Source organism: Columba livia, chromosome 5 (genome assembly GCF_036013475.1).
Source record: "Columba livia isolate bColLiv1 breed racing homer chromosome 5, bColLiv1.pat.W.v2, whole genome shotgun sequence".
NCBI lineage: Eukaryota > Metazoa > Chordata > Aves > Columbiformes > Columbidae > Columba > Columba livia.
In genome coordinates, this window is record NC_088606.1 from 58,763,436 (window position 1) to 58,785,828 (window position 22,393).

General features: G+C 38.8%; 1 protein-coding gene across 1 annotated transcript in view; it reads right to left on the bottom strand.

Annotated features, from left to right (window-relative positions):
• The window catches only part of GALNT18 (polypeptide N-acetylgalactosaminyltransferase 18), a 334,832-nt gene that overhangs the window by 293,618 nt on the left and 18,821 nt on the right, over positions 1 to 22,393 (bottom strand). Inside the window, exons 3-5 of the mRNA XM_065066196.1 lie at positions 20,687 to 20,733; positions 19,404 to 19,547; positions 18,798 to 18,837 (exon numbers count right to left, since the gene is read on the bottom strand). The gene's annotated coding sequence lies outside the window, so the exon portion shown is untranslated. The remainder of the gene's footprint in view (positions 1 to 18,797; positions 18,838 to 19,403; positions 19,548 to 20,686; positions 20,734 to 22,393) is intronic.

Here is a 22,393-nt window from a genome sequence, read left to right on the forward strand (position 1 = left end):
GCACAGCTTTGTAGATTATTTTAGCTTAATTTAATACATTACTATGCATAAGTATGATGCGAGAGACTCTACAGGCAATCTTCTCTATGTTTTACTGATTTGCAAGGATGGCATTATAATTAATTTGTATTTTTTTTTTCCCCAAATGGTTTAATATTAATTAAATTTTCCTCGGAAAAGCTCACAGAGGAAACATTACATGGGTCATCCCATGGGAACACTTTCTTTCCACTGTGTTTTGTGTATCACATCAATAAGGAGTCTCCATTTTACCGAATCTTTAATGTACAGTGTCACTGCATCCAACTGCTGAACTCAGAGTTCAGAGAACAAAAAAATTCGCAATATTCAGGTCACTCACACTACAGTTAACTCATAGAGAAGGAGGAAAGGCAGATCACAGTTGCTCTACTCAAAGTCGAGAGGAGGGACAGTCACGAGCTATCTCCAAACTTGTACCAGTCTGAGCATCTGTTTGCACAGGATAATAACTCAAAGCAGCAAAGCCCCAGCTCTCAGCAGCCCAGCCTCCTTAAGAACTCACAGGTTGAGTTTACTCTTCCCTGGTGAGACCACATCTGGAATATTGTGTCCAGTTCTGGGCCCCTCAGTTCCAGAAGGACAGGGAACTGCTGGAGAGGGTCCAGCGCAGGGCAACAAAGATGCTGAAGGGAGTGGAGCATCTCCCTTATGAGGAAAGACTGAGGGAGCTGGGGCTCTTTAGCCTGGAGAAGAGAAGACTGAGGGGTGACCTCATTAATGTTTACAGATATATAAAGGGTGAGTGTCATGAGGATGGAGCCAGGCTCTTCTTGGTGACAACCAATGATAGGACAAGGTGTAATGGGTACAAACTGGAACACAAAAGGTTCCACTTAAATTTGAAAAGAAACTTCTTCTCAGTGAGGGTGACAGGCACTGGAACAGGCTGCCCAGGGAGGTTTTGGAGTCTCCTCTGGAGACATTCAAGACCTGCCTGGACACCTTCCTGTGTAACCTCATCTGGGTGTTCCTGCTCCAGCAGGGGGGTTGGACTGGATGATCTTTCGAGGTCCCTTCCAATCCCTGGCATTCTGTGATTCTGTGATTCTGTCATCTTCCTTGAGAGATCGTTTCTGCATGAAACTCGCTTTGACGCTCAAAAGAAACATTTTTGATGTGTGGCAGCAATTTGCAGCCTTTCAGTCTTAGCTGACATAACTGGGAACTGTGATTTCTGCATCACTTCAGTTTCACAGGGGCTGTAAAAATTATTGCAGCTCCCCGGTCAATATTTTAATATATAAGATCATCCATGGTGGTCTAACTTAATTATTCAGGTTAGGAACTGCAGCACACATGGCCCTTCTGCCACTTGAGCTACACAGGCTCCCAGCAGCTTCTAGTGAAGAGCTGGGAATAATAATCTTTTAAATATCCCCAGCAGGAAGGACCAGAGCTCACAAGCGAGCTTGCCAACCCTGCTGACGCACTTCTGGAGCCTTGGGAACGGTCACCTCGCGGTCAAGCAGTGCTAAATGTGGAGTCTGCAGATCCACACGTTCAACAGAGGTGCAGAAAGCGGCAGCCAGATATTCAAGTGGATGAATCAATGCGTGTTGGCTTTACCAGGCAGCCAGTAGTGATCCTTCTTTTGTATTTTTCTCATTTCTGTACTGTGTTCCGTAGGAAAGGCACTTGCTTACATTGGCTTTCTAGATATTTATTGGAAAGTCTTCACGGTTGAGGGGGTTCTGGAGAAACAGAAAGCTTCATTCAACTCAGTTAACACCTGCCTATTACCTTAGAAGCTCACCTGCTGCATCACACCGATCTGCGGACAAGCAGGCAGAACTCACCAAGAGCCATTGCTGGTTTATAGTGGCAATGCAGACACAAATATGGTGCAAAGGAAGCAAACATTGCTCCTTTCCTTCCCAAAAGAGCATTGTCATTAAAAAAAAAAGCTCAAATATTGGAACTAGCCTCATGTTACAGGGCCCATATCACTCGTATTATGAGACAATTTCATGGTAAACAAGTCTGACTGTAATTTTTCTGCATTCTCTGTTTTTCTTCCTTTAGCATGTCACAGAAAATGTTAGTTCAGTAAAACCAAACCCGCAATATTATACATACAATATTTAAAGCAGTTCTATCTGTTTCAGAAGGAATTAAAATAATTGAAAATTTAAAAGCCAGCTGCAAAGAGACAAAGCCTACAAATGACAGAAGGAAAAGAAAACTATGGAAAAAATGGAGCCTTAGGTCATTGGCTTCTTGACTCACTTTTGAATCTTGGAAGAAACAGTTTGATCATTCTAGAATTTATGCATCTATCTACACATATTTCTATTTTAGTAAGCTAAAGTCAAATTGATAAATGCATACGGCTTAAAGCTAAAGTAACACTAGCAAAAACTGCTAAGACCGTAAAATAAAAGAACCCCAAGCATCTCTCTCTGGGTGAGGCCATTTTCTCCAGCTGTATCATTTTTTCCTCTAAACATTCATTTTTTTTATTGATTTTCTATGGTTACAATGGATCTCGGTTTTGAAAAACATTAGTTTCTACAAATACATGTTCTATTCCAAAAGAAAGAAAAACATAGGGAGATGAAAAGTCATCACCCGAGTAACGGAAATGTAACAAGTAGATGCAAAAATGTCGGTGTGAGACAAACACTACTATTCTACCTACTTACCCTCATCTCTCTACGTCTTTTTATTATACAAATCACAAATAAGCAAAGGCATTATGACAAACCCAGCAACCGGGACCAATTCACAGCAAATGCTCCACACTCAGAAACAAGCGCTTGACAGAGGCCAATCATGGCATATCTACTTTTTATTCCTACCACGTAAAACTGACCTTCTACCTAAAACTGTGTCTGTGCTTGGGAAGCTGGAGTCAAATATCCCTCCTTTAAAATGGTGTTTGGAATTTACTGTGGCCACCTGTGAGTTTAAATACTTAGAATTGTCCATTAAGGTATACTTAAGCAGAAAAAAATTTCCACTGCCTTTGTTAGATTCTATTAAATTTTATCTATTTACAAATACATCTCTGTGGCCTCTACAGCTCTGACATGCACTGAAAGGGACAACAATACTCCCGTGATCTAAGCTCGCACTCTCTTTTTGTGCAATAAAAATAATGGACAAGCAGCCATGTAATGCAAAGATATAATTCTGCCAAAGGTTCTAGCGATATAAAGCACAAGAACAAAGCCCTGGGAGCACCATTACAGTTAAGAGTATCTCAGTACGTTTGTGATAAACTCTGATGTACAGTTCAGGCATGCTAAACTGCAAGAGGCTGCAACTTCTTCTAAAGGACAGGCGAGATGTAAATCCTTACCCACAGCAGAAGAGCCACGAATAAATCACAGCGTTTGCAACTGAGTGTTAAACAAAGACCATGCAGCTATTTCAAGGACATGGGCTTTAGAGGGAGGGAGACGCTGCTCCTTTTGGCTGCAAACTTCCTGAAAAATGAGTGTCTTTTTTTTTTAATGAAATGACAGTTGTTCTGTGCAATTATGTCCACACATACTTCTCAGCAGATGGTCAAGGCATCTGTACTGTTTTAAACTTGCTTCAAAATTTTAACAGGTTCACTTGATGGATCTGCATTCTTCCCTCTCCTTTGGCACACTAATTTCACCCCTCCCAGCAATTGTTTTAGTCAGCACTTCATAGACATGCCACAACTTGACAGCTATACAATTCAGTCTTACTAACAGCAGAACTAAATGCACTTATATCCCATTATAGTTACCAAAGTCTGTATTGGCCTGAGAATACAGAAACATTAAAATTTCTGTTTTCCTGCAAACTCAAAATTGACTATTTTTCCTTCTTTTAAAAGGATCTTATTTCCGGTGCTTGATTTAAGGACGACTTTTCTTTTGTAAGGCAAATGCACGCTAGCACTAATGATTGTTGGGTCCAGTGCCTATCATTACGTTCATCTTCCCATTTGTTTTCTTCAGCATGTACGGCAAATAAGCCCAAGTCCCAAGTGGGGTCTTTGCAACTAAACAACAGCAGGAAATAAAACCACACCAAGTTCTTTGCAGAATGTGATGATACGGCTCACGGTGTCAGTGGAGCAGCAGGCTTTCTCATCAGCAGCAAACATAATCCTGTGGGTTTAGCCAGAGGTTAGCTACAGGATTCTACATTCCATAGGCTAAATAACACTGACAGTACTTTTGGTTCATTTTTTACTGCAAAGGATATTCGTGCAGGGGACACCTTCCCAAATCTACTATTCATGCAGATCCCTGGGGCGAACATGCACCTCCATTTATTGTATAACAGCAGGTAATGAATAATCTCACATCTTCACTCATTAGGCTCACTGTATTATGAAATAAAGTTAAAATGGAACTGTAAGAGATAGACTATCACTCTTATAAACTGTTTTTCCCTCTTGCGGTGACAGATACATAAAAAGTGGATGTATCCTGGGAAAACTTTTAATTCTCCCCTTTAATCTTAGCGCTCTCTCAGCACTTTTTTTTTAAGATATGGTCCAAACCCTACTAAGCAGAGAGATTTCCAGCAAGCTTTCAATCACACCTGTAAACTAGATTCTGACCCTTTTCAATAGTGTGCATAGGATTTATGGTCTATACAGCCTTTCTCTGAAAAATTAGGACATTGCAAACTCAGTGTTTTCTGCATCTTAAAATAACTGCCAACACATAGTGCAAGCTATGCTGTTCATTTAAGCATATCCTTGAACCCAGGGTTGTTTGTCTATCTAATTTCACTGTAAGTGACCCCTCGCCCCTGCTGATGCTTCCTTCATCACAGTAGTTCTAGGCCATTTGTCTTTCTTTTGGGGTATGAAGCTCAGGCATAAGAGATGAAAAAAGAACTATTTGGCTATCTAGTCTCTGATTAATAATTTAAAAAGTAGTTTTAGCAATTTTTTTCTTATCTTGCATAAAGGAAGCAAAAGATGAATGGTTAGCAATAGTCATCCTTGACTATTATAATATGGAACATCTAGTTAATATTTAAAGAATATACACATTCATATGTGGAGAGAAAAAAATGTTTGAAGTTTAACTGAATATTTTCCTAACTCCCCACAGTTCAGCCATAACCTAAATTTATATCATAGTCAGTGATACCATATGCATTTCAAACCGAAGTGACCAGCCAAATGTAGGACATACCAGCCCCTCAGCTTTACTGTTCAGATACTGATTTAAGCAAATACTCCAAACCCACTGTTTTTTTCAGAGTTAATGTTCTCGCTTCTATGATCAATTCTCAAAGAACAGAAGTCTAAAGGGAAGAGATACATTGTAAGTCTGGAACTTCAAGCTATCACAAGGAGAATGCTGGAATCCCAGCCTAGGTCCACCTTGAACAGGAGCAGCGGGTCCAGTACTCTCACCCCAGAACCTTACCTGATGATGGCAACTGTTCAGGGAAAACAAGCAAACCAAAACCAAACATCTATGAATCACTGAGCTCAGCCTTCTTCCATTTTGGAGCTGCCTCTGGCAATCAGCAAATTGCTCTTCCACATGCACCTCCTGACTTGAGCATTCAGTGCTGGGAAAAGCTGTGTGACTGGAGAAACATCCCATCCCTTTCATAGCCAGTGGCCCAGGAGAAGCACTGGAACGGAGAGCGGCCCTGCAGTTACTCTTGATATTGTAAAAAGAAGAGGGAACGTTAAGCCATCTCCCAGGAAGTCAGACACAAATCTACAACCTAATATCCTTACTGAAAAAAAAGGATTACAGCCCAATGCTCCATTGTCACGCATCTAAAGTTACTTGTCTCTGTGCTACCACTGGTGTGGCTGAACAGCTGTTCTGATTTAGCAGCATTTTAAACACTCTTTGCAGGCAAAAGTGACCCCATAAACAGAGAGGCAGAGAGAAGCCAAGGCAAGCAAACTTATATCAGTGTTTGTATAGTTATGGAGAGACTATTAGGTTTTAGCAGGAAGCCAAATTCATGTTCTGTTCACTAGTGGCTTATGGAACCCATACTATACACTCAGTTTTGTTGCATTCTTATTGAACCAAATTTTTTGACCTTTAATATGATGTCATACTTGGGGGAAAAATGTAGACAGAAATTTTGTAAAAGCCACAGTTACGGAAAAAGAAAAAGAATAGCTAAGTATTTCTTGTTTGAGTAGCTAGTTACTGGTATATTTGATCAACCACACTGTGGGATACATTTCTGTTTGGAAAATAAAACACTTTACTAGGCACAGTTGGCACAATAAGAGAATTCAAGTTCTACTTCTATCTATTTGCAAATTACTGACCTCCTGTCAGGGAGACTTTGCTATTTTTTGATACTCTGCTTTGCCATAGCTGCAATCATTGTTTTGAGCTTCAAATTTCCAGAGTGTTGCAGTGAGGTTTCTGTAGTGGAGGCTCCCATTTGGTGCCTCTAGGTTTTCCACAATGTTTCCTAACAAATAGATCTGATTTTAATTACGGGAGATAAAGAAACAGACCAGATGCTCTATAGTTATACAGATCCCTGGTCAAATCTTCTGTCAGAGGAAACCCAGAGGCAACAAAACATTGGCTTAAAACTCAACAGCAGAACACAACCAGGATTATACGGAGGGGGTGAAACACCCTCTTGATTCACAGAAGTTTGTGATGCGTTTTGATTCTCCTACATCTCTTTCAAGTAAAAATACTCATTTACTGAAACTCTAGGGATATACTGGATGAATCTTCCTTCAAATATGGCTTATGGCTACTCTTTTGTAAGGCTCTAGTTAAGAAGGTCAAAACTGATCTAGAAGCTGCCTAATACCTGCACCTATTTAGCACCTGAATAACCTGCAGTTAATTACAAGTATATTTTACTAACACAAGCATTGTGATAAATTGACGTATTATTGGAATTTATGCAAAAAGAATTACGGCTTTCCCAAAAGTAGAACAAGAGCCTAAGAATGATCACATTGAAATAAATATTGTAGTAAAAAAAAGGAAATTGAGCCTACAGACACTTCCCTATAACTGAAGTTTTCTAGGCAGTCTTGACAGCTGTCTACTAGTTGGGATTTACTGCTATGTATGTATGGAATGAATCCATAATTTAACATTTGTTTAAAAGTCCTGTTTCCTACCCGATTGACTGACATGCCCCTTTCCTCGGAGACACCAGCGAGGTCACTATTTAATAGAAAACAACCTCAATTTGCTAATTACTTGTATCTAATGGGGCTTTATTTCATTACCATACTGGCTGCAATTCCAAGTCAACATCCATTATTCACCTAGTTCCATTTTAATGCAAACAACTATGCATTGCTGAAAAGTTATTTATAATATCCTAAATATTGCACTCTGGAAGAACATGTGCATTTTGTTTAGAAAAAAAGTAAGAAAAATACTACATCTTATATAAAGGTATGAAAATGTGAATTCAGGAATTCCTTGCCTACAATAATGTAGGACACACAATTAAGGAGCCATCTATCTAGACAATGTTATATGAAGATGTCTTATTTCACTCACATATCTGCTTCATATCAAGAGCTTATCTAGCGATGAACTTTGGTGACAAACCGTTGTTTCCTTCCCACTCTCAAGTCTTAAAGAGACAATTGCTGCAGCCTGTCATAATCCATTTCCAACCAGAGCCGTACAACCACAGCAGTCAGAACTCATTTCTCCCACACTGCTGTGGGGCAGGCGAGACCACAGGGAGCACAAAGAGACAAAGTTCATCCTTCCATGGATCTGTCTCACATCCAGCACTTCTCCAAGCCCAGGTGACACATTCGTCTTGCATAACTAACAGAATGGCATATTTATTGTTCTTTCATCTGTAAGGACAATTAAAACCCCAGCAACAATAAAACAAAACTAAGCAGCTGTATGAAATTCACTACTATTTGCACGTACAGGCGGGATATCCCGCCAGCCTGGAGAGCTGGCTTCAGGGCTGACTTCCAGATTTCAACAAGGGATTAAGGTCTGTACATTAACCCATAATCTGAGATGTGACCAACCATGTTCCAAATCAGATTTTTGTTCTGTTGGCCTGCTTCTAGTCAGATAACAAATAAATACTATAGCTCACTGCTTCCAGTTTCCTTCCTTGTATGGACAGCTCCTGTTTTCCACATTTACTTGCATCTTTGTGGATTAAAGCCCTTCAGCTCCTGTCCTGGTTCCTCTCTCCAACAGCAGAAGCTCAAACCTTACCAGGTGGGTCTGTCCCACCTGCAGCAGTTAACTGACAGCAAGAGGGCAGCAAATATGATTTACAAAGTACTTAATGAGCTGTTTGTAGCAGATCCCTTGCCAAAAATTTTTTAGGATAAGCAACGCAACTGAAGTACTTAAATTTTAAACAAAACGCTGATGGTCTCTTCAGAAGTTCTTCATACATGGGTCACTGCTCATGAATTCCAATTTATTCCAATTTATTTTGAAGGAACCCTGGCAAACAGTCAGGAACACTCTCATGGAATACCCAAGGCTCTTTTCCATTTCCTGTATTTGGCACATCTCACACCTTCCAGAGAATTCTAATTTAAGGATAGGGCACCACCTCAAACTGCTTTATCCAGAGCCAACCATTCAGAGACTAAAATTTGAGTGCCAGAGTTCTGCAACCAACAAGTTATAAGCCAGGAAATCGGAACTAAATAATTCACTCAGGAACAGTGTTAACTTTAGCAAGTGCACAAAACCACCAGAATCCAGAGGGGAACTGTTTGTGACTCGCCATGGCAACAGTGCACCAAGGCCAGCTATCAAAACTCACCCCTACACACTACATGACATACTTTGCAGGAATAAACAAAATACCAACAACCCTCTCCCTAGCCTCTTTTAATTCTAAAACAGATTTCACTACCATGCTATGGAAATAACATGTAGGTTGTTTGTAGTGTTTTGGTATGGGTTTGGAGTTTTTTCTTGTGTGTGGTATGTTTTTTGGTTTGGTTTGGTTTTTTGTGTGTGTGGTTTCTTGTTCTGGTTTTTCATTTGTTTTTGTTTTGTTTTTTATTTTCTCTTTCTGTGCTTATTGGAAACATTGAAGAGCTCTCTGTGTATCCCCTCTATAGATCAGCAATAGGCCAAGCCTGCTCCATCAATGGTAACACCAGCCTTGCGATTAAGGTCAAAGGGCAAGAGAATCAAGCCCTGTAGAGTGAGGTAATATGTTGATAAGCACAATATTTGTTCCACCTTCACCCATTTTAACCTCTCCAAAGGTTTAAATTTATGGGCAACAGCGTCTGCTCCTTTCAAACGGGTTTTGCAAACACATAGCATTAATCTGTCACTTGATTTTCCACTTGAGCTAGTGTACACAATGAGGAAAAAGAAGCAGTAAGGTATGCTGGTAATGACTCCCCCGGATAAATCCATACATATTTTATGTCGGAGTGTGACCCCTACACAGATTAGGCTCTTATTCCCAGAAAAGCTGATTTGCATCTCGTTGGCATCCTTCCAGATGGTGACCAGCAAGTGCACCAGGGAGACTTACGCAACATACCCTCAACATAACAATAGTCTCAGTATGGCTTTTGGATTTATGACCAAATCTTCCCATTAGTATATCGCTGTATTGTAATACAATTGTAAATACAATTATGTGAGATAAAGGCTATCCTTCAGCCAAGACAGCTGTAGAGCACTAGCAGTTTATTCTTACCTGATTCAGCATGTTATTTTATTCATGTATTTTGAAATAGGAAACAAGAAAAATGTCTGTGCCACATCACAGTACATTAAACATCTGCTACACATTTTCTCTGATGAGTCTTCTAGCTCTGAGTCCATACTTATCTTTCAGCTTTACCTTATAAATACTTTTGCTGTAGTCATTTATTACAAGAATATATTTCTATGATATCACATTTCTTTCTAACGTCACGTCATCAAACATGAAAGCAATAAAACAGGACAAAGAATTGCATCCTTTTCTGCATCTATACACAGAAACTATACTTGCTGCAAGCTGTACTTTCAAAATGCACTGTAGTGATTCTAGCTCAAGCATGTCCCAAGTAATGCATCTATTAATGCTCAGTTATGTTTTTTCTGTAGGTAAGTCAAATAAAAAAACTTCTCTGGTTTGCCAGGGAAATAGCTGAGAAATATTTGCCTCTCCTGCCTCTGACCCATCTCTGCTGAGGAGACAGAAGAAAGCAATTCCTGTCTCCCTGTGCTCTCTCAGGTGGGCTCTGTGCTGCCAGGCAGCAGGACCGTGGTTCTGCTCTGCCCTTCCACCATTTCAGCAACTATTCAACACTGTTGCTTCTGCTGTCTCTGCTCTCACACAGCTGCCAGTGCACTCACGCGACAGCCAAGCATTTGGTCCCAAACTTCTGTCAATGCAGATGTTACTTTGTGCTATTTCTTCTCGTATAAATGCGCTTTTCCCTTTTGGCTGATCATCAGTTCCTCAGGTCCTGAGTATCTCTAGTTCCTTTCTTCCCTGCTGGTGCTCACCAATGTATCTGACTCACCTAATAGATGCATGGTGTAATAGTTTCCTCTTTGCAAATATATTGCTTCTCTGAAGCATCCTGTGTAAATACATTTTACCTTAAGATGGCCCCTCTGGGCCACTTCCATGCCAGCCAGTGACTGGCACAGTCAGATTCACACTAGTTCACACTGCAATCATTTCACGTTTTTAGCTCCCTCCTCAACTCCATCAGCTCATCAGAGAGGAGTTTGTTAATTCTCAGATTCCAGGTGTCTCTTTTAACAGAATGACTCTGTGACTTAGCTGCAGTGAAATCCATTATACCTGATCAGCAACATGGGTTCTTCCTGCTCATTTTGTCCAATTTCCTCCATCTGGAAACACACAAATGTTTATCATATTTAGTGAACAAGTATCACAGCCACCAAAGACCCCGTTTCCCTAAGCACCAGGCTCACATTTACTGGTGAGCAACTGAGTCTCATTTTCTCTCTTAGGATTTGGAACTGAGACATTTTTAGCCAGAGCAAAGTTAGGATTTCACGTCATGCAAGAATAAATCCACCTTTGTGTCCTGTTCAGAGCTGCCTGACAAGAGCTGGTCTCTCCCATTTGCTCAAACACATCTCCACATTAGAAGTTTATAACTTTTATAAAAGAATTAATGCAAAGTATAGAAAAAGTATAAAAATATAAGTAGAATTGCTGAAAGCAGAGCACAAAAAATAGTTGCTTCCTCCTGCCCCTGCCTAGTTGCACTAAGCTTGACCGTCACAACACTGGCAAAGCGGGTATTACACTTTGGTAATGTTCTGGAACCTCCTATCCAATGCTCCAGCATCACCTTACACCTCAGAAATGAACTGACAGAGACTGTGAAGAAATTAATGACTTTAAGCCATTCCTCAATAATCAAGCAATTTTTTTTTTTTAAACGCCTTGTCTTAACTAACGAGTCATCTTTTATCAATTATGGAATGTTCTACGTCCTTAATGATCAAACATCTCAATAGTAGCCTATTTGGAGAGTAATTAATATTCAATTAGCTCAAAGCTTTCACATTTGCACATTACTCTTTGCTTTCTAAATCACACAGAAAGGTACCTGAAAGGCTAGGAGTGCTTTGATCCTCGTGAAAAGTAAAAATGTTAGGATTATTACATTTTGAAAACCTTTGGGGCAATCATTTAAGATCACTGATCCTCATATATTTTCTCCCTGGGATTCTGGTTACTTTACTGAGAAATCTGACTTTAAATAGTTTGATTCTATTATGGGTGCAATCACATAAACCAGATTGAGGGTGTACAGCTTACACTATTGCACAGCAAGGAAATACTCTAAAATGACAGATTTTTCAAAGCGAACTTTTAAATACGTTCAGGATTAAAGCACAGCATTGATTTTGCTGCTTGCATGACTGTGGCAGAGGCATTTCCATGCAGAAAAGGGGCGTAAATGATGGCAGGGACTACCTTGATCATTGAGTTGAGCTTTCCCTGCAGTCCTAAACATATGTAGTAGATGTTATATTAAAATTTAACATCAACACCCATTCTGCCCATATATACATAGCAGTTGAAAAATGCTCACAGCCTATAATGTATATCTTTAGTATAAAAGATGAAAAAAAACCAAACCAACCTTCGGACATCACACAGAAATGAAGAGGAAGCATATTTAGCAGCACTGTAGGTCTTGCACTGTCAGGGAGTTACAGTGATGCTGCTGAGCTAAGCCCAGGAAGGGAACTTTACTCCATAAAACAGAAGAGCACAGAAAAATAAAAATCCCAACAGCACCTGCCAATGCAAATAGGGGTGAGACACTGGAGGGAGAAGACAATTCTTTACTCCTTCAAATCTGGCAACTGCAAGCCCGATGTACGGCCAAGCATGGGAAGAAAATAAACAGGATCCTGAAAATTTCCTACAGGAATGACAGTATAGCATGTTCAGACTCCTGTCTTTAGCTCCCAGCAAAGATAAAACAAGGAAGCAACAAATGTAACCACGAAAAAATAACAATGCATGAGGGAGAGACAGATGAAAAAATCCTTCTTCAATCCTTCAGGTAATTAATGGTAATCCTCAACTGATAAGCAATTAAAAACAAAAGAGACCCAGTTCAAGAACTTCTTCTAATCTATTTACAATATTCAAGAACCTCCTGGCCAGTCAAATACTTCGTTCCTTGAATTTGTCAAGATCCATTTTCAAATTCTATGTTCCTTAGCCTTTTGCTGTACTTCAAAATTAATTTCGTAACTTCAGTTCTCCCGGTTACAGATTCAGTACTGGTGCTGAAATAGCAGTGAAAACATTGCATAGATCACAGAATCACAGTTCTTTAATCCTTACTAATGGATTAGTTTAAGAACATTCAATAGCACACAATATTGGAAATCCATAAACTTAATTACTATTGTATTTTAAATTAACAAGATGCATTTCATTACTATCAAGATTTCACACATGGCTTCCAAACTCTAGGTGACAGGACTGTAAATGTTATCTGGAGCGATGCTATAAAAAGGGACCTCAGAAAGTACAAGACGTCACATAGAAAATATGGGTGAGAGAGCTGAACAAAACTCCCTGCCAAGGACTTGTGATTGCCTTTTCCAGACAATAATCCAATCCAAAATAAAACCAAACTTTCCTGTCATCTCTTCTCCACCAAGGCAACTAGACACATCCATCAGCCTGATTTCCTCCCCTGCAGAGAGGTCAGTTTTATCTTAGTTCTTAATCCTTACTGGTTTGCGCCAGATTTATTCTGAGTTGTAATGTTGCTTTTCTCATTTCCTGGCCCTAAACAAACAGAGAATTAGGTTCTCAGTGCAGATCCCATGTCCTCTCTTATTTCTTTACTTCCAAAAATAACTCGTTTTAGTGAGCTTGCTGGAATCATCAGATTCAGCAAGGCTCTGCTTTTATAGACTCTTTAAACAATATAATTGATGATGGCCCATCTGTAGCCAGTCTGAACCAAACCAGAAATATTCACATAATCTTTCTTAAGCTACTGTCTCCACAGTCAGGAACCTAAACTCTTTATATAATCCACACGGCATTTCCTTCAGAGCACCTTCACTGCTTCTTTCAAATGCCGAACAAATACCATCCCATTTTACTATAGTTAGAAGACAAGACTTGCCATGAAGGCAGAATGTAGTCTGAAAAGTCTTTATTCCTCTTGACACAAATTAGAAAGAACTAATTTATTTTTGGTTCCAGCACTGGATTTCTGGCTAGACAATTAGAAGGTATGTTTCCTCACCTGCAAATGGAACAAATCGAAACAACGTACTTCAGTGCCGTTGAGCAGCACATTTCAGAGCTGAACTAACCCAGTAACATGGAAACACAAGGAAACTGGGTGTCCAGAAACATTAAATGGTTAAAAAAATCCACTTTGTATGCAATATAAATATCAAGTGTCTTAGGACAGGACCTTGCTACTAAATCTGAACTCTATATTTCAGCATTAAGAGAGAATTTCAGATTATTATATGCAAGTACCATTGCAAAAGGTACTGCAGAATTTCTCTAGCAATCTTCGAGCTAATACCATGCATACCTTTCACCACTACCTGTTACTCATTCAAGAGAAATCATAAAGGTCTTCTTATGCCAATTCATTTCTTAGCAAGGGACTAGCATGTTACATAGATTGTTACAAACATGTATTGCATTATGCACCTAATACTCATGAATAACATATCTCAAAAATGTAAAGACAATTTGTAAATGAAAGGCATTGCATTTGCTTACTCCATTATATTATACTGAAAATTTCAGATAGTGGATGGTTTGGGGACTTTTTATCTTGCAGGAAAAAGGCTTTAAACTCACAGCAGGTGTTAGTGCTTGTTTTTATTACAATACAGTCAAGGGTTCTGTTTCTCAGTTGATTGTTCTTCCAATCTTACTTCAAATATTCTCCAAAAAACATGCTGCCTCAAACTTTTGTTGTTGGTAACGCAGGTGTCAAGGTCACACATCAATATGCATCAGTTGCACACAGCTCCGTTTCTCTCCCCTCCTGAGACTGGAATTACAAAAGCTCTTCCTGCACATGTAGCACAGCTCTGTATCTTGCAGAGAAGTTTTCAGAGCCTAAATCTTGTTTTAGTTTTAATAACTTTGATAACATTAGCTTTGTTAAATGTGCTAATGGCAGTTGAGCTGACCATGTTTTTCTGTATCAGTTTTTCATGTCAGAACTGTTGGTCTCCATGTAAGCTCCACTTCTCTGTACTAAATCCACCCCCCTGCCTCCATTTCCAAGGCCACACAACCATGTGGTTGGGTACTTGAGACACAAATAGCAGCAGGAGAATCCCAGCGGGCAGGAGCTGGGACTGCAGACAATAAGAGTTAACCATAACTAACAAGAGATTAGTTCTGGAGAAAACCGGGGCGATCCTACAGCTACACTGGAGGAACAGATTCCCTTGAAAGCAAAACACAGCAGGGGAAGATGCCATAGGCAGAAGAAGTAGCTACAAATGTACATAGGAAAGCACGCAGTCTGCAGCTCTTGGATGGTGTATTATTATAGGTGCTTCTCTTAATCCATGGACACTCTCTGGATTTATCTGGCCTCTTCTACTTTAGGTGGAGAAAAGTCTTAATGATACGAAATCCTAGCAGGCTTTCCTTTGAGTGCACTAAGGATTTTCTTGCGACATCACAGACTATGATCTGTGACAGACCTTTTGGGAATCACAAGGATCATAACATTTACTCTTACATAGGATATTGTATGGGGATATAGCAGAAGATTTGGCAAGGAGGTTAGTTAAATGTAAATACGCTCAAGCGACTTGCACTTGTCTGTAGAAAAAAGCGCATACATCACACTAATTGTTTTGCTGACCTTGTGTGCTTGATGAGTGGAACCTCTGTGTTGGATGACATAGGCCTGTGAGAACTCCAGGCACCTTATCACTATGTCTGAGATTCCTGCTTTGTTGTGAGAAAGAGCGGGAGGCTGCGCCTGCCTGAAGCCTTGAAATACAGGCGAGCTCAGCAGGCCCGGTGATCTTCCAGCAGGGCTGAACTGACCAGCGCCTGCGTCCCCGCTGGTGTCACCTCTGCCTGGGAGCTTAGGTGCGACTTCAGAGATCCCCCAGTAGGGAGGTAACTAAAATAAAACTTGCTCTTTGCAATGCATTTGCGGCCTCTGGCTCTTCTTGAGACATGCCTGTGCTTGTACATGCAGATATTATAACATCTTTGCTTGTTCTCTCCCTTCAGTGCCTTAACTCCCTATCCTGTGTAACCTCATCTGGGTGTTCCTGCTCCGGCAGGGGGATTGCACTAGATGATCTTTTGAGGTCCCTTCCAATCCCTAACATTCAGTGATTCTGTGACTCTGTAATAACTTCTGATTCACATTCACAGTTCCGTGACTATTCTGTTTTTGTCTGTTTTCCATTTCCACCAATCTTCTGATTCCCATTCCCATGCTCTTGCCTCTTACCCATCTTTTCTAACTCATCGTTCCTTAACAGTTCATGTACCACTTAGCTGCCCTATTTCTTCTCTTCCAAACTGTTGTTCTAATTTTCCTCCAGCACCTATTTCTAGTGCCATCTGTCTCTGCATAGCTCTGCTTCTGCCCTTCATTTTCAAAAAACCTCTGTCCACTTAAGCTTGCTATTGATAATGTTGGAAACTAATACAGCTTTCCATACTTACTGCAAGAAACAAATACCCTTTTCTCTTCCGACTGCTCTTCCTCTACAAGAAAACTCCTTGTCAAGTATCTTTCAGGGACAGGTATTTTTATAATCTAGGATTTCTGCAATAAACATAAAAAATTAAACCATTGCATTCAAATGTACAACTTCTATTCCTGCTCCAAATCTGCTGAGAACCCTCCTGCGATTCCTGAATATGCTGTTTCCATATAGGCCTGTGCCCAAACTGAGCAAAATAATCTGCCCTTTGCTGGAACTGTACGGAGTCCCAAACAGCCAATATGAATTCTGGGATTTTAACACTTCTTTAGAGACTGAAAGCTTCCTGAATCTTCCTGTTTCTTTACACCTCTGCCCAGATTCCTGAGAGCTTCCTAACATTCTCAGAAAAAAAACCCCAAACCTTCTTTACAATAACATATTCCTATATATTCTGACCACTCTTTCCACTACTCATGATTCATGCAGACACCTCTGCCTTCATCCTGCCTTTCTCCTGCTTTCATTTTTATCTGCAAACTCCTTAATGACTTTTAATTTACCTTCTTTTTTATTCTAAGAGCCTTCAGCTTCCCCTCCAATATCTCCCACTTTACTGTTATTCACAGTTAATCTGTTTTTCCTTCTCTTTTGTACATCATCTTCAACTGTGCAACTGAATGTACGGATCTACAGTCTTTCATCTGTCAAGTGTGATGAACGATAAATATATATTTAAAATATAATTTTAGGAAATATAATTTTCATATATCAAATATATCAACTGTAACCTTAAATGATGTCTTTTTTATGGCTCCGATACAGAAAGGTATGTATCATAAAGACGTTAGTCTCTTAGGAAGGCTTAATGCTGCTGTATCAGGTAACAGCCCATGTTTCATTAAAAGTTCTTCTACAGTCTACAAACTCCTGTTTTGCTTAATTTGTTATGAATTATTCCTGAATAAACAGCCCAAAGACCTGAGGACTTAACAAAGAGAATTTACTTTATACAGGTTCTTCTGAAGTAAACAAGCTAAAGTGTTACTCAGAGCAATATGCTTTGCTTTCCTTTGTCAAAACAATCTCATGTTTTATCTGAAAATGGGGTGTGAAGTAGCCTGTGTCATAGATAAATATCAAGCCCTTTGCTTGAGTAAATCACAAAATTTTACTCTTCAGGACAGCCACCATTCAACTCTCTTGAATTAGAATTATTCTTTTTTTATGTTAATAATTTAGATATTCTTTTTATTAACAGCCTATACTTCAATGCACTTCACCTTAATACTACTGCTTTTAGGTTTTATTTAATTCTCCCCAGCCCCCAAATGATGAAATATGACCAAATTTCTTCTTAGCAATACTGCGTAAAGCACAAAAATTATTTACTGTGCTATCTTCCAGGTAAGCTGATACAATAGACTTAGGACTTGGTAATATGTATCATAATTACCACATATACTATTACTGCCACTTTAAAATTATGTACACCAAATGGAACATATATTAATCTCAAACATGCCAATATAAAAATCTTCGCAAGCAATAGCTCGTGTTTCTGACATTTTACTTCTTTAGGTTCATTCCACATGTATTGTAGCAGAAAGAGAAACTGGAATCTGGCCCAAAGACTTCTCATAAATCCTTCCCTTTATTAGTAGAAACATTGTCGTTCAGAATATAACATATGTTCCTCTAATTATGTTTTTGAACAAAAGTATGAATGACATTTTGGCCATATGTCTAGTTATCCATTTCAGAGTAAGTTCTCTTTTGACACATTTGCATTATATAAAGGTCAGAAACTTTAATTATAAGTTTAGGGTTTCAATACATCTTATATGCGGTAAAACAGAAGCCAAATGCAGAGCCATCCAATGAGTTTAAGCAGTACTCAGCTACTGAAAAGCATTTTAATGAACATTACAACATAACGTATGCTTTTGAAGAATCAATTTTCTAATGGTGGACCTTTATCAGGATATGAACCAACTGGCATTTAGATGTTCATCTCTGCCTCTCTTTGCAATGCCAACATAAATCCTTAAAGCACAGAGAAGTAAAATAGGATGGGAATTAAAAGCAGAACATTTCAGTCTTCCTGAGTGAGAAACAAATTTTGGTAATCTGGTCATCCTCAACAGTGTCTTTGCAAATTATTCCGTGACTGAAGTGAGGTATTGAAAAAGGAGATGCTCCCAGTTCTTCCTATGTTATGTCTGATAATTTTTAGTCAATCAACATTTCAAGAGTGGCAAACAAATATAAAGCTATCCTATGAAAATTGCATATATGGATCATAATAGAAACTTGGATGAGTATTGTTCTAGGACTGCAAATAAATAGGCCATACTAAAAATGAGAATAAAACCAAAATTCAGCATTTCATTAAACCATTTGAGATGCATATAATTTTTTACATGCTTTCCTATTATGTTCTCTGAATACTTAGAGGGAAGAGCATTATCTCTCTTCTTTCTTTTTGTGCTTTGTATTAAGCATGTGTGGAAAGTACTGACTTTCAAGTCCTTAAAAATGAAATTGTCTGTTTGTTTGTGGGTCAGGTAGACACAAGTGCTTCTAGAATTCACACACGATAAAAGCTACCTCATAAAAGTTTAGTTTTTGTCTTACGAGTGCCACTACAAAGGTTAAGAGTACCTCATTCACCAGTCTCCTTCAAGTGTGCTTCTGAATAGCCCTGAAAAACACAGTAAAAGCCAAACACATTTTTAATGCTTTAAAAAAAAAAAATAAATTGACTTCAACACGTACATCAATACTTCTAGAATAAAAGACCACACATATTGTCACTGCTGATTAAACCACTGAGACCCATTTATAACAAGAATTCCCATCCACTAGGAAAAAGAGAAATTCATTTCATACAGTCTGCTAAAAAATAGCTTCTGACTTTTAATGGTGTAGGTTAGACTTGAATGTGATCAATATTGCATTTCATCACCAATAACCTCAATTATTTAGTTTCTTTAATTTTCTGCTACAAGCTAGCCCTTGAATTATCTTCCTCTTTAAAGCAGAATGTCTTTCAATTCCCTTTGAAAGCTCACAAGGCCAGACTTGTTCTGCTGCCAGGATGAGCGAGCGGGGAGGGAAGCAGCAAAGGGCACATGGAGAATATCACAGGCTTTCTGTGAGCAGGAGGTTAGATTCATGCTCTCTGGGTTTTTTTAGACTAAGAGAGCTGGAATGATGGAGGTGTGCTGGCCTGCAGGAGCCAAAACAACTCTCAGTGTTTGAACTTACTTCTCTGAAGCTCTCACACTTTGCTGTCCACGTGTTCCACTTCAGTTCTTACAGCATCCCAGAAGATATGTTAAAGTGGAGCCACCAGCCTCTACCAATGAAGATACCATCATGTATGTTTCTTCTGTTTACTCAGTCTCTATGCTGGAGTAGGAAGGAAAGAACAGAATTCAGCATTCTTCAGTACACAAGGGCCTGACTTCATTCTCTTAATATCATTTATATCCGTGGCTTTCTTCCTTCAGCAATTTTAGAAAAATGTGTTCTGAGCCACGAAAGTAAATGATACTAAGAGTAAGTTAGTGTTTGAGAGGCAGTACTGTGAATCACTGAAGATTAGCAGAACTGCACCAATAAAAATCTCCAGTAACGTTAAAGAAGAAGTGAAATAGTCAATTCATACATTCCAGTTTGGGAAAGTATAAAGATATGAATTTTTATGTCTCTAAACACAAAGTTGAATGACTTGAGCTGTTAGTAGAAAGTTTGCTTGCAGATTAAACCTACCTTAGTCCTAGAAGGGCAAACTAAGTGACCAACTCTCAGTAAAACCAGATCTTAACATGTTGGACTGTGACAAATTAAAAGAAAGGCAAGCTTTTTTCTTTTTTTGTGCTCAGCATAAAATCTTCAAGAAAATTAAAATAAAAGACTTTAAATAATTGTTGTTGTTGTTAAAGTGTTATACCACTCAGTATTTCCTTGAAATAATGACCATTGCTACTCAGGATAGCAAAGTATGTTTTCTTCAGTACTTCAAGTATAAAAGAGACATTTCTCCAGGCAATCATGGAAGATGCTTTCCTGATTTAAGAATGAAAATGGTCTTGTTAGAATTTTTGCCAAGTGGAATATCCAAACAACTATAAAACAGTCATATGAATTAGAAATATCCTTCAGCTCACAACTCATGCTGTATAATCAGAACCATAGGCAAACTCTCTATTCTTGGGCTCAGCTGCATCCAAAACAACATAGTGAGGATTCTTGTATTTCCAAACTTCTTATTGTTTATGGGTAAGGCCAAATTGGTAGATCTGGTTTCAGAATCAGAAATAAACTTGACTTAAGTCCTTTAGAAGTCAATCAGTGATTGGCATTGATTGAAGTCAATCAATGGATAGCCCAGAGGTAACGGATGCTTCTAATGGTTCAAACAGCAGCTCTTTCATGGTGCCTGATTATTTACATAGGGAACAAAATAAAATAAAAAACTAAAAAAAACCCCACACTACTTTATTAACCTTTCTTATTTGCTTTTCCTATCTCCTTACAGAACTTACCCTAAAATTCTGACTCAGCCATTGACTTCAGGGAGTAGGATCAAGTCCTGAAAGGACAAAATCACTCAGTGCATGGGAAGAGAAACATGGATGAATCTGAAATTAAAATTCCTGTAAGATATTTCTGCTTAGTGCAACTGAAGCAATAAAATTCCAGGTTTGAAGCTGAAGTCTCAAGAAATGCAACTACAGTATCAACTACAGTCACTATAATAATGGTAAAGAATCAAAATAATGATATAATTTCAATGCAATTCACAGAACTCATTACAGTCCTGGTAAGTAATTTCCATCACAAAGCCTGCAAACATCGAAGCAAATGAATGACACTCAACCAGTCCGGTGACTGATGTTATATGTAAATTCAGATAACACAAATGAACACATCTGTCAGAGCTTCTCTCACCTACTGGATAAAAAGGGAATATTAAAAACTTCAAGACATCCTGAAAGGTGCAGTCAATTTTATTCCCTGAAGCAATGCTGCCATCTTGTGAGGGAAATGCTTAAACCACAGGTTTAGTTTTCTAAATTTATCCTAAATGACCTGGGGTTTTTGAGACACAGAGGAAAGGAATCAACAGGGATGTGAACTGGGCGTTTGCACACTCTCCACATAAATACATCTTTGTCTAAAAACAAAGTGGCGATGATAAGAAATACTGTCTGAGAATTAAGAATTCTTAAAAGTGAGCTCTATCTTCAGTAGCAAGCAAAACATTCAGCATTGCAGTGGGAAATTCAAAACTAAGTGAACTTGCATTTCAGGTGAAAATGAAAGCAAAGGTACTAGAGCCAGCCCATGCTGAAAGTTGGTGCATTCCACTCCCTTTCTTTTAACTTGCACTATGCAGCTGGTATTGTGTATTGCCACATCGAAAAAATCCAAGCAATTTAAAAAATGGATTTTGCAAGGTCAGATATTTAAGTCAGTTCTCAAAGTTATGTCCATCCATCCTTGACATTAGGGATGAAGGGACAGAGTGCAGTTTAAGGGAACAAAGTATTTTCTTAAGTCATGGACCAAACAGCAGGTCACTGTTTACAGACAGATGTTTTCACTCGTGTTTTCTCACCAGGAAGTCAGGAGTGTGTACTAATACCCTTCCTTCCAATATTCTTTCTCTAATTCTCTGTATTATTTCCCTAATTCTCTATCTTCTAATTCTAAAGCACATACAGAGATTTCAAGACAAGAGCTGTGACCACCTACAGTTGGATTGACTTTAATAGGATGGGCTAAAGAAACGTCAACTGCTATTAAACCTAGAGCACAATTTTCAAACAATGTTTTTACAGCTGAAAATGTTACTTCAGTAAGTGTTACACACCCTCAGCTGGAATCTGGTTTGAAAACAAATAAAGTAGCTTTAATAAGATCAAAATATTCTGACTTCACCTTTGCAAATGGAATACGTCAGTCTTCTTTCTCCATGTTTAAAATGTGTAATGCAGAGAAGAAAATTTTATTATGTTTCCTTTTAGCGAAGTGAAAGTAAGAAGAAAATTTCTAGTATTACAATGACCATATGCCATAGAGTCTGCACAGACACTCAGCTTCCATCTGGGAATACGGAAAGTCTCCTAAAATGAATTTTATTAGCAGGCCTGAAGATTTCCTATGTTACCAGGAAAAAAATAAATCACCTGCTCTTCCTGGTTGCAAAATCCTTGTCTTCCTGCAAACCCCTCAAATCAGAAACAGCT